Here is a 14,009-nt window from a genome sequence, read left to right on the forward strand (position 1 = left end):
AAATCAACCGTATAGCAACCATCTATGAGAAACCCATATCTCTCAGGAGGATTGCTAATCCTACCAGATCTACGAATGTCTTGTGTATTTTGATCATCCATTTGATCACTATCAACATTTTCATGTTGAGTGCTAGTGTCAACCAATTGTGTATCATCTACTTGATCTTGAACCTCTTCAAGATCTATCTTCCTTTCACTATTTCCTTCCATTAGGAACTTAGTTTCAAGGAATTCCGCCTTCCGAGCAATAAATACATTCTGCTCGGATGGATCATAGAAATAGTATCCCATATCATCCTTGGGATATCCTATGAAGATACACTTCGTGGATCGAGCATTCAACTTATTAGGGACGTAACGCTTAGGATAAGCTTCACATCCCCATACTTTTAAGTATGATAGAGATGGAGGTTTACCAAACCACATCTCGTGAGGAGTTCGTTCCACTTTCTTGATTGGGGCCATATTTAAAATACGAGCCGCGGAGCTTAGACAATAACCCCAAAATGATAGAGGCAACGAGCTTCTTGCCATCATAGATCGAACCATATCCATTAGGGTTCGGTTCCTCCTTTCGGAAACTCCATTAAGTTGGGGTGTTCCGGGTGGAGTAAGTTGTGAGATAATCCCACAACTCCTAAGATGATCTTGGAAGGCATCGCTTAGGTATTCACCTCCTCTATCGGTACGTAGTACCTTAATTGTCTTATTGAGTTGATTTTGTACTTCGTTTTGATATTCTTTGAATGCTTCAAACGTTTCGTCCTTGTGTCTTAATAAGTAGACATATCCGAAACGACTAAAGTCATCAATGAAATTAACAAAGTATCTTTCACCTTTCCTAGTCATGGGTTTAAAGGGTCCACATACATCCGAATGTATTAATCCCAATAAATCTTTAGCCCTTTCATAGGTCCCTTTGAAAGGTGCTTTAGTCATCTTGCCTTGTAAACAAGATTCGCATACATCAAATGAATCCATTTCGTTTGATTTCAAAAGTCCATTCCTTTGAAGTGTATGCATTCGGTTCTTGTTTATGTGACCAAGGCGACAATGCCATAAGTAGGAATCACTCAAATCCCTTTTGAGTTTCTTGGTGCTTGTATGGTATATAGAGCTCAATGATGCGTCATCATGAACCAATTCATAAATTCCATTTGAAGGCGAAGCCTTGAAATAGAATACATTATCTTTAGAAACATGAATATCATCATCAATAAAATTAACAACGTAACCACATTGTTTTAAGCGAGAAATAGAAATAATGTTTCTACACAAATCCGGAGCATACAAAACATTTTCTAAAATAAGTTCCAATCCACTTGGAAGCTTCAAAATAAAATCTCCTTGAGCTTTAACATGCACCTTTGCACCATTGCCCATATAGAGACTTGATGTTCCCGCCTTATGATCACTTCTTTTGAACCCCTGCAAAGAATTGCAAATATGAGTTCCACATCCAGTGTCTAATACCCATGTATTAGAAGAAGTAATACTTAGCTCTATATATACCATATATATATTACCTGAGGTTTGCCCTGCATCCCTCTTGTCCTTCAACTCCTTAAGGTAGACCGGACAGTTTCGTTTCCAATGACCCATCTCACCGCAACCGAAACATGGGTCTTCCTTGGGGTTTGCCTTCTCGGTGACCTTTTGCTTCTTGGTCTTGTTGATGGTTGGGGTAACCATCTTCCCCTTCCCTTTGCCTTGATAGGTGGGTCCTTTTCTCTTAGCCACCTTTGGCTTAGAGGTCTTACCTTTGGACCCACCTTGATCGATTGCTAACACGGGTAAAGCCCTTTTACCCATGCTAGTTTCCGCCGTTCTAAGCATACCGTGAAGCTCACCTATGCTCTTATCCATCCCATTCATATTGTAATTAATTACAAATTGATCAAACCTTTTTGATAGAGAATTAAGGATAAGATCAGTGGCTAACTCATTTGATATGTTTAGGTTAAGACGGTTAGCACGATCAATAAGGCTCTTCATTTTGAGGACATAAGAGGAGACGGATTGGGTGTCATCCATACGACATGCATGTAGCGCTCGAACCGTTTCGAAGCGCTCGACACGTGCTTGTTGAAGGAACATCTCCTTCAATTGCGTAATCATGTCATATGCACTATGATGTTCGAAATCCTTTTGGAGTTCGGGTATCATAGTCCCAAGCATTAGACAAGCGACTTGCACCGAATCGGCGCAATACTTGTCATAATAAGTCATGCCCTCTATATCTTCCTCATCCGGTTGGTCGGGAATAGGGTCCTCCAACACATACGCTTTGTCCTCAAGTTTGAGGACAATCCTAAGATTACGGAACCAATCCATAAAGTTCGTATGATTGAGTTTGTCTTTCTCGAGGAGAGACCTTAATGATAGGTTGTTTAGGTTAAGTGGTGCATTTTGCATGTTGTTGTTATTTGCGGCCATCTACAAAATTAACAAAGTTCGTTTAAGTATCGATTTTTAATTTAACATTCAATACCCTTTTAAATTTTAATTGACTTATTAAATATTAGAATCCAACGGTAAATCAAATTTCGGTTAGGTGACCTTTATCCCGTTATTTGATTTAGCTAGGTAGTCATTATATGACAATTGCAATCCTTTTGCAACTTCTAAGTTATGGGATCATGCAATCCTTTTGCATGGCATATTTATCCCATCAACGCCTATTTGTTCATCATGCTTCGGTGACCCTAAGTTCATGATTCCCAAATCAAGTCGTCCTACTTGTGTAAACATGTAGACTTAACATACAAGTGGTTAGGTGACCTTTATCCCACATGTATGCGAAGTGTACCTTATTCATATTAGTTCACTCATGACGGTTAGGTGACCTTTATCCCATCAAGAGATTCCTAATATGTCTAAGTGTTTCCACAAAAGGATGGCGTTCAACTTGTTTACCTTGTTTTAGTTAAGGGATTTTAAGTTTTCATAAATTCTAGTTTAAGAAAACATTTGCCATACACCAACATGCATTTGGTGTATAGTTCATTATGAAAAGCCAATTTCATGTCTATAAACCATTTTATATGTATGATCCTAATCATGATCTTAATAACCGTTTATTAATGTCCTTTTAGCCATTTTTAATTTAACCATTTAAATTTGACGTTTTGCATGTCGTTAATAAATGTATAATTTAACCAATTAAATTGCCATTTTGCTTGTTGTTAATTTGTGTGATTAACTTGTAGCATACAACCATACAATCCACATAATCATACAAAACAACCACGCATGCAAAATCATATGTTCACAATCAAGCCATATTGGTAGACATTTGTTTAGCCGAAAACAAATGCCACCGGATAAGGGGTAATTACACAAAGTAGGAGATTTCAAATCTCCCACTTAACCTTGCATCCAAATGCTTCTTCATGTGTTCTTCAAGTCTTCATCATTCTTCATCATTTTACAAAATATATCCTAATACATTTTGTCTAAAAAATGAAATTACAACCTAATCTATTTTACATACCAAATATAAAATAAATTACATAACCAAATGAATTATTACATGCCAAATGAATAAATATTATTACAAACCAATTGAATAAATATCAATCAACCATGCATGCAACCAAACACAAGGTCAAGGCTTAGATTGTGAACATCATCAACATAAGTGATAGGCTATACTGAATCACAAGTGATTGGAAACACAGAATCACAAGTGATCTGCAACACAGAAACACAAGTGATTTGCAATACAGAATCACAAGTAATCGGTAACACAGAATCACAAGTGATTGGCAGTACAGAATCACAAGTGATTTGCAGTACAGAATCACAAGTGATTGGCAGTACAGAATGCAGAATCACAAGTGATTTTGGCCAAAATGACAACCACCCAAAACCGAAATTTTACATTCTACTTCATGCATGTTCATAGAATGCAAAATTATAGTGGGTTTAATAATCATCTCGAAGCATATTTCAACAACTTCGGCTCTAGATACCATTGTTGGGATTTAACAATTTCATAAAATACTTAAACCATTTTAAGAATTAAGAAAGCGGAAGCATGTTAATTACCAATTTAAAACTTGTTAATCTTTAACCAATTAAAGTTAAATCCCAATTAGGATCAAGTTGTGATATATACTTACAAACTACAAGCAAGTAAAGAGATTATACCTTCTCCTAGCTTGTTGATAGATGATGATGAAGATGATGATGAATGGAGCTCCAAAACTATGAAACCTCAAGTAGTTATACCCCAAACTTTGCACCAACACCTTGTACTTTGGTTAGGATTTATCAACACTTGAATCAAACTTCCAAAAACCAAATTTAGAACCCTCTTTTTCTCCCTTAACAGCCACGGCCTGGACAGCCCTTTTAGAGGGTTTTTTGCAGTTTTTTTTTTGGAGTATTATTGCATGTATCACTTGAATGAATGAGTCAAATACTTGGTAGAAGTGTTAGCCATGCTCATGTGGTGTTGTGTAGTATTAAAAGTAACAAACAAGCATGTGTGTGCCCTTCCTTGGAGTCCCAAATTCTGCACCACATAATGTTTTATAATAATACTTGTAGGTTATTTTAAAAGTTTATAAACCTTTTATAAACTTATGTATTATTTTGTTACTTATACATTTTATAAAACCTTTTATAAAATATAACACAATATAATCATTTAAACCCATAAATAATTATATATATAAATTATCCAAATAATTTATCTCAAGTGATAATATTTTAGAAACCTGATTTTCTAAAATTCAAGTGTTGCGTATTTGTTTAATGATCCAATCGTTAAGATCAAATACGTAAGGTGTCGGTAAGTTTGTTATTGGGTATGACCCGACTTGGATCATAACACATTAGCCACATTAATTTAATATGTCTCTCGGGCATACGAAATACCTTCATATACAAGCCTCAGGCTAGATCACAACTCAAAGTATATATATTTTTGGAATCAACCTCAACCCTGTATAGCGAACTCGAGCATTACAGCATATAGAGTGTCTATAGTTGTTCCAAATAATATATATAGATGGGTCGATATGATATGTCAAAACATTGTATACGTGTTTATGATATCTCAAGATTACATAATATATGTTAGAATACATGTATAATATAATATAAGTTAGCTAGGATATGATTAGTATAGATTTGTTACAATTTTCACGTAGCTAAAACTAGTAAAAATATCAAATTTTATTTTACCCATAACTTCTTCGTTTTAAATCCGTTTTGAGTGATTCAAGTTGCTATGGTTTTATAATGAACTGTAATTTATGAAATTAAACAGAAAAAGTATAAGTTTATAGTCGGAAATATAGGTTACAAGTCATTTTTTAAAGAGGTAGCCATTTTCGTCGAAAGAACGACATCTTGATGACCATTTTGAAAAACATACTTCCACTTTGTGTTTAACCATGATTTTTGGATATAGTATCATGTTCATATGAAATATCATTTTTCGAGAAAACAAACTTCTAATTCAAAGATTAAGATAGTTAGATGGATTAACTTTGTTTGCGAACAAGTTTAGAATTAACTAAACTATGTTCTAGTGATTACATGTTCAAATCTTCAAATAAGATAGTTTTATATATATGAATCGAATGATGTTATGAACATCATTACTACCTCAAGTTTAGTAGGTAAACCTACTGGAAGTGATAAAAATTGATCTAGCTTCAAAGGATTCTTGGATGGCTTGAAAGTTCTTGAAGTAGAATCATGACACGAAAACAAGTTCTAGTAAGATTATCACTCGAAATAAGATTGTTATAGTTATAGAAATTGAACTAAAGTTTGAATATGCGTATTACCTTGAATTAGAGAGATAACCTACTATAAATAATAAAGGTTTATTGATCCTAAATGATTGCTTAGAATGGATTAGAAAGCTTGGAAGTAGACTTGCAAACTTGAAAGTATTCTTGATTTTATGAAACTAGAACTTATAGACTTTATGAAGAACACTTAGAACTTGAAGACAGAACTTGAGATAGATCAATTAGATGAAGAAATTGAAGAATAAAAGTATTTGTAGGTGTTTTTGGTCGTTGGTATATGGATTAGATATAAAGGATGTGTATGTTTGTTTTTTGTAAATAATTCATGAATGATTTATAATATTTTTTGTAATTTTGTGAGATATTTCATGCTAGTTGTGACGATCGCTCCAAATCCATATGGACGAACACGTCATTCATTGATTTCATTGCGAGGTATTTGACCTCTATATGATACATTTTGTAAACATTGCATTCTTTTGAAAAGGCACACCATAAATGAATATTTAAATCAAAGGTTTTCGACATCTGATGATTTCTACATATAGACAATCACCGTAATATAATAGTTTACAATAGTACTTCCGTTGACAATGCAGTCAAAATAAGATACATGGTGATGATTTGGTGAATGCAACGTTTCCTTGAAAAATATGCCATGTAAGACTCCATGCACATAGCTTGTCTAACATATAAGCAAATAGCGGAAGACTTCTAGGGAACCTGAGAATAAACATGCTAACAAGTGTTAACACAAAGGTTGGTAAGTTCATAGTTTTAATGTATCGCATAATCTGTATATAAAGGTGGACCACAAGATTTCAGTTGTTTTATCCAGAAACGTTTATCAAAATATTCTACAAGATTGAGCACCCTGGTAACTAAACTTAACGTATATATAATTTGTACCCTTTGTATAATCATCTTAATAGTACACGCAAATCAACGTGCACGCTTCTCAAATAGCATACGTCCGTTAAAAGGCTAGCGCTCTAGCTCGGACGGGGATATCAAGCCCTATGGATCCAGATACTGTTATTCGCGCCCACCAGTCCATATCCTATGTACTGGCAGCTACTAGTTATCAAAGCTAAGGGATTTTCGGTTCAAACTCAGTGTAGAATTTAGTATGTACTTGTATCCATTGAGTTTAAAATAAATTGCATGTATTCTCAGCCCAAAAATATAGATTGCAAAAGCAATTAAAAAGGGAGCAATGAAACTCACTTTAGCAGCATATAAAGTCGTTCACCAAAATGTGACCGAAACTCGGATTACCAAATAACCGTAGATCTCAACCTAGAGAACATATGTTGTTCAATAAATGTTTATCAAGCTAGGTCAGGTCATAGTGTATCACAATCCTAATGCTCGAGATCGACATACAAAAGTTATCCAAAGTCGTTTCAAAAAGTCAATTTTGACAATAGTTCAACAAAACTAGACGTACCTTATATAAGGATTCATTTACTCGGTTGGTAATATTCAAAAATCCAATTTATCAATCTTACAAACAAGTTGTTTAAATATTAATTGCAGATTCAAAAGCAATTCCAATTAACGTCAATTATAATTCAGTTGATCATATCTTTTAATCCGTTCATCGAAACTATTCGATATCTAAATGAAAAGTTATTGATTTTTCGCCAGCTTTCCAAAAACATGTATATCATATACCTTTTTACCAGTAATATATGTATTTAATTCGTGATCTATTATAAACTATTTAACGATGAAATTTAGCAGACACGTATGTATAAATATATATACTCGAGCACTAGACATGGATACATAATTAATATATAAAAGATAAAATATGAGTGCTTACGTATCAATATTGAGATTCAATATTGTAGGAAAGTACGTAGATGTAACGGAGATGATAAACACTAGGTTTGATTCATAAATATACCACCGAACATTACCCATAATTTCCTTAGCTCTATCCCGCTTGAAAACCCATTTTGAAAGTGACACGCTCAAGACCTCGTCGTAGTATTTTATGTATAATATTAATACTACTAATAATAATAAGATTAATAATAATATTAATCTTAATAATAATAATAATAATATAATAATAATAATAATAATAATAATAATAATAATATAAATAAAATAAATAAATACGGAGTAAAAATGAATATATGTGTGTGTGATTAAGCCTGAACTCGCTCGAATTTATAGATGTTTGCTGATCCCTGTGGTCATGCGATCGCATGACTCTGGAGTGAAATACTCATGCGATCGCATGAGATCAATTGCCAGCTCAAATTGTTTTTGTAATCTAGCTTGTCGACATAATAAATAAATATATAATATATATAATTTAAATAATTAATTATATATTATATTAAATTCACGTGCATAGTTGATTTGTAATTTTAGTTCCGATAAGTCGTACGTCATCACTCGACTTATGTCCCGGTTCCAGTTTTTCGAACGTTCTTTCGTACGTTTAGAAAACTTGCATTTTACGTTTTGTGTCACGTACCTTTATCAAAATATAGCCTTATGTTATCCATAAACTATACCACTCAAAGTATATCTTAAACTTTCGAGTGTTTTGGTCATTTACTTTTATAAATCATCGTCTCGCTATTTGTTAATATATATATATATATATATATATATATATATATATATATATATATATATATATATATAATATATACGTTTTCATTTTGAAATAGTGTTTTACTGTAGCAAAGTTACTGTAGCAAAGTTTTTTGCTGTAGCAAAATAGTAATTTTCGAAAACACTGTAGCTTTTCGGGTACTGTAGCAATTCGAAAATACTGTAGCAAATTAGTGTTTTACTGGTTCATCTTAAACGTTTTAGTTAACTTATCTAAATATTAATCGAATGTTAATATCGTTTACTAAATAACTTGAAATCATATATATATCTATATATATATATATATATATATATATATATATATATATATATATATATATATATATATATATATATATATATATATATATATATATATATATATATATATATATATATATATATATATATATATATATATATATATATATATATATATATGCACATTAAGTTATATATATATATTGTTCGTGAATCGTCGAGAACAGTCAAAGAATAATTGATTATATGAATATAGTTCCAAAACTTTCGTGACTCAACATTACAGACTTTGCTTATCGTGTCGAAAACATTAAATCATTTAAAGATAAAGTTTAAATTTGTTCGGAAATTTCCGGGTCATCACAGTACCTACCCGTTAAAGAAATTTCGTCCCGAAATTTGATCGTGGTCGTCATGGCTAATCATAAAAATATTTTTATGACGAATATGAGTTGGTATATAGAGTTTTATCACTATTGAGTAATATAGATAAAACGATTCGATTAATTGAAGAGTACGAGTGAAGCTATCCTAAAAGGAATGAAATGAGAACTAAAGTTTTGTCTTAACTTTTGACGTTGTCTTGGTTGAATTCCGGGATTTAAAGAAAATCTTCTAAATCTAAAAGATTTGATTCTTCGGCGAATAAGGAAATTAGGATCTCTTTAATTAAATGTGGAGATCTGCCTTGATTTCTCTATCAAATTATTTCACTATAAATTAACTTCTTCCGGTTTGTCACTTTTACCATTCCTATACTTAATTCTCAAATTCAAAAGATAGTGAAAATGCTTAATCCAGTTCTGATCCTTGTCCTTATCCTTACTATCGCAACAATCATTCTCCTTTTCCAACTTCCACCAGAGGAATCAGCTTACTTCTACTTTGCTCTTGGGGTTATAGTGCTTTTAATTCTCCCGTGTCTTTATGTTGCGATAAACATTGATATTCACGGTTTGTAATTTATGCGTTGTTATCGGGTTTTATATCTCCCCTTATATTTCAATGTCCCTACTTCTGTCTTCTATATTCATTGTCATTCACAGTTAATACTCCCTCCTATTTGCTGCGATTTATACTCCAATCTCTATTTTGGAGCTTTGTCCCTTCGTTTCTTCTTCTTGTGATTAGGCATCTCTCGTAATGGTCCAGAATTCGCATATATAAATTTCGGAATGAACATTGTTAATGTTCTAGGAAGGAAATGATAATGGCACGGTCTTGATTTGTCAAATTACCAGAATTCAATGGAAAAGATAGGACTATCAAGAAATTATGTTGTAACACCGGCAATTTTTTTTTTTTTAAAAACACAGCGGAAGACTTTATTAACAAACACACTATAAGTCGCGTCATTACATTAATCTGAGTAATTAAGTTTAAGTTTACACAACGGTGTTACGTTATTACAAAACATGATTTAAACAAAAGTCCACATCAGAGTAGGGTTGTCAAACATGTCTTCTGCAACAGCACCCATCCCGATTAGCAGTACCTAAACCTGCAAGGGGAGAATATGTGGGGGATTAGCGCACCGCTAAGTGAATGGAATCTATCTAACAGATATAGCTTAAGTCACACACAAGCTATATACTAACAACAACACATGCTAACTACCAACTAGCATACAATAAGACAATACGAGGATCGGCGGCTTGTACGAGCACACGAATCCTAGCTGATCGGACTTGAGTCTACCGATAGTCCCTGCTACTCAATTCACAGTATAGTTATCCAGATGCAGGGGATGCATCGTTCACACTATACTCTACAATAAGTAGCCTATGGACCCAACCTCACCTAGGCACGGTTGACCTCATACGGACTCTAACCTCTCCTAGGCACGGTCTCGAGTCCCCAGTCTCCCTAGGCCCGATTGGTGCCATTCACACAGTGTACACATAATTCACATACAACATCAGGCATACTATATTATTCTAACATGGAAATTTCTATACTATGCATGGTAAAAGAGTCAACCACAGTAGCATGATATGCTACTTAAACTCTATCCGGAGATAGACCCACTCACCAATTACCAGCAACTGCTCAGTTATTATTTCTGAGCTTCCTCCTTGTCCTTATAACTTGAGAACAACACAAACAAAGTTAATATACATATCCAATAAATAATATAATCATTTCATACGATTAACTAGGTCATAACACCATATAGTCATAATTTTATGAGTCTACATCATGACTCCACTCAATAATGGCATACAAGTGCGTGCAAAACACGACATACACACTAAAACTCCCTTTCTGGCCCAAAAACAGTTTGATCTAGTTTCTTAAAAGTTCACCATTGAAAAGTATTCTTTATTACAATTCTAACGATAGTTTATTCATCAAAAACGGAGTTACGTTTTGAAAGTTACGCCCGTTTCAATTTCATAAAAGGTACTGTAGCAAATAGTGGCACTGCAGCAACTTGGGGACTGTAGCAAATAGTGACACTGTAGCAACTCGGGACTGTAGCAAATAGTGACACTGTATCAACTCGGTACTGTAGCAAATAGTGACACTGTATCAACTCGGTACTGTAGCAAATAGTGACACTGTATACTGTAGCAAAATACTGTAGCAAAATACTGTAGCAACTGGTTTCGAACAAGATCGCTGATTTTGCGATTTTTTTCCCAAAAACTCGATTTCTAAGTGTTTTTGACCAAATTTTAAGCACAAGAAAGTTACTAAACATATATACAACCTATTTCTAACATCAATTAAGCATAACAAACACAAAACATGAAGATTCAAGCTCAAAAATGCCTAAAACCCATTTTACACCTCAAACCCAATATCTAGGAATTGAGCCACGAATCTAAGCAAACAAACCTAGATTAATGATCACAAAGATGATAAGAATCAATCCTTAAAGCCTTACAATCCAATTTCTAGCTTGGATTAATTAGGGTTTGAGATGAGATGAAGTTTGGTACGTACTTGTTTGAGAAAAGTCTAGAAATGAGAAGATAGAAGCAGTTTACACTCTTAAGTGGGTATTAAAACCCATACCCCATAACACACGGGTATTTACCAGTTATCTTATCTGATAACCTTTCGTATCTCCTTAGGCGGTCCTAACGGAGTCCAAATTAAATAAACCAACCTGTTCTGGGACCCTTGTCACAAACTGGTCACAACACAATTATAATAAAACACTAATAAAATAATTAAAATAAAAGCACTTAAGACTAAGCACAAACCCTAAGGGCAAAATAGGCAACTTACAACTAGCCCGGGTTTCAGCCTGTTACAAATCCACCCCCTTAAGAAGATTCCGTCCTCGGAATCTGGTCTTGGTCAAACAAATGAGGGTAGCGTTTTCTCATCAACTCTTCCATTTCCCACGTAAGATTAGAACCCAAACTATGTTTCCACTCAATCAACACCATCGGAATCTCTTTCTTTCTCAGCTTAGTCACCTTTTGGTCAACCACACGGGTCGGCTCATCCACCAATTTCTTATTCAAATTGACCCTTAAATCTTCTAAAGGAAGAAGTTGTGTTTCATCGTCGACTTTACACTTACGAAGATAACACACGTTGAATGTATTATGAATACCAGCTAACTCTGGCGGAAGATCTAACACCACAGTCTGATCATTCAACACTTCACTGATCGAAAACGAACCAATAAATCTCGGTGCTAACTTACCACGTTTATCGAATCTGATAACCCCTTTCCAAGGCGAAACTTTCAGATACACTCGTTCACCCACATTAAAGGTTACCGGACGTCTACGTGGATCAGCGTACATTTTCTACCTATCTCTAGCGGCTTTCAACTTTTCTCTCAATTGCAACTTTTTCGGCTGTCATTTGAACAATTTTGGGACCTGCAAACTGTTTCTCCCCGGCTTCTAACCAACAAGTCGGAGTTCTGCAACGACGACCGTATAACATTTCATAGGGCGGAATCCCTATACTCGAATGATATGAATTATTATACGCGAATTCGACCAACGGCAAATGTGTATCCCACAAACCACCGTATTCTGACACACAAGCCCTTAACATATCCTCTAAAGTCTGTATCGTTCTTTCACTATGTCCGTCTGTCTGAGGATGATAAGCTGTACTTAAATTCACATGTGTACCCAGATTCTGTTGAAGACTATTCCAAAAATTTGACATTAATCTGGAATCTCTGTCTGAAATGATCGATAACGGCACACCATGACGACTAACTATTTCTTTCACATACAATTCGGCTAACTCACTTAACGAAGCTGTCTCACGAGTAGCAAGAAAATGAGCACTTTTAGTTAGACGATCCACTATTACCCAAATCATATCATGTCTTTTTTGAGTTCGAGGTAATTTGGTCACAAAATCCATCGTTGTATGTTCCCATTTCCACTCTGGAATCTATAACTGACGTAACGAACCATAAGGTTTCTGATGTTCTGCCTTCACTTGAGCACATATATGACACTTTTCGACATAACGGGCGATATCCGATTTCATTTTTGGCCACCAATACACTGTTTTCAAATCATGATACATCTTATTACTACCCGGATGTACTGTCAATCTGGATTTATGAGCTTCCGTCATGATTAAATCCCTCAAATCTCCAAGCTTAGGCACCTAAACACGATTGTTTAATGTCTTTAGTCCACGGGAGTCATCAATTAAATCCAATTTGTGTTTGCTCATTTGTTCAGATTTAATATGTTTGTCCTCCAAAGCACAGGCCTGAACGGTTCTTAAGTTGTTAATCAAATCTGAAGTTATATTCAAACGAAGGAATTTCACATTTTCACTTGACTTTTTACGACTTAGCGCATCTGCTGTAGTGACCCGAACTTTTCCATGTTTATATATATTAATTGAGATTGATATTTACATGATTAAATGTTTCCAACATGTTAAGCAATCAAACTTGTTAAGACTTGATTAATTGAAATATGTTTCATATAGACAATTGACCACCCAAGTTGACCGGTGATTCACGAACGTTAAAACTTGTAAAAACTATATGATAACATATATATGGATATATATATATAGTTAACATGATACTATGATAAGTAAACATATCATTAAGTATATTAACAATGAACTACATATGTAAAAACAAGACTACTAACTTAATGATTTTTAAACGAGACATATATGTAACGATTATCGTTGTAAAGACATTTAATGTATATATATCATATTAAGAGATATTCATACATGATAATATCATGATAATATAATAATTTAAAATCTCATTTGATATTATAAACATTGAATTAACAACATTTAACAAGATCGTTAACCTAAAGGTTTCAAAACAACACTTACATGTAACGACTAACGATGACTTAACGACTCAGTTAAAATGTATATACATGTAGTG

The sequence above is a fragment of the Rutidosis leptorrhynchoides genome, chromosome 5 (genome assembly GCF_046630445.1).
Source record: "Rutidosis leptorrhynchoides isolate AG116_Rl617_1_P2 chromosome 5, CSIRO_AGI_Rlap_v1, whole genome shotgun sequence".
Classification (NCBI taxonomy): domain Eukaryota; kingdom Viridiplantae; phylum Streptophyta; class Magnoliopsida; order Asterales; family Asteraceae; genus Rutidosis; species Rutidosis leptorrhynchoides.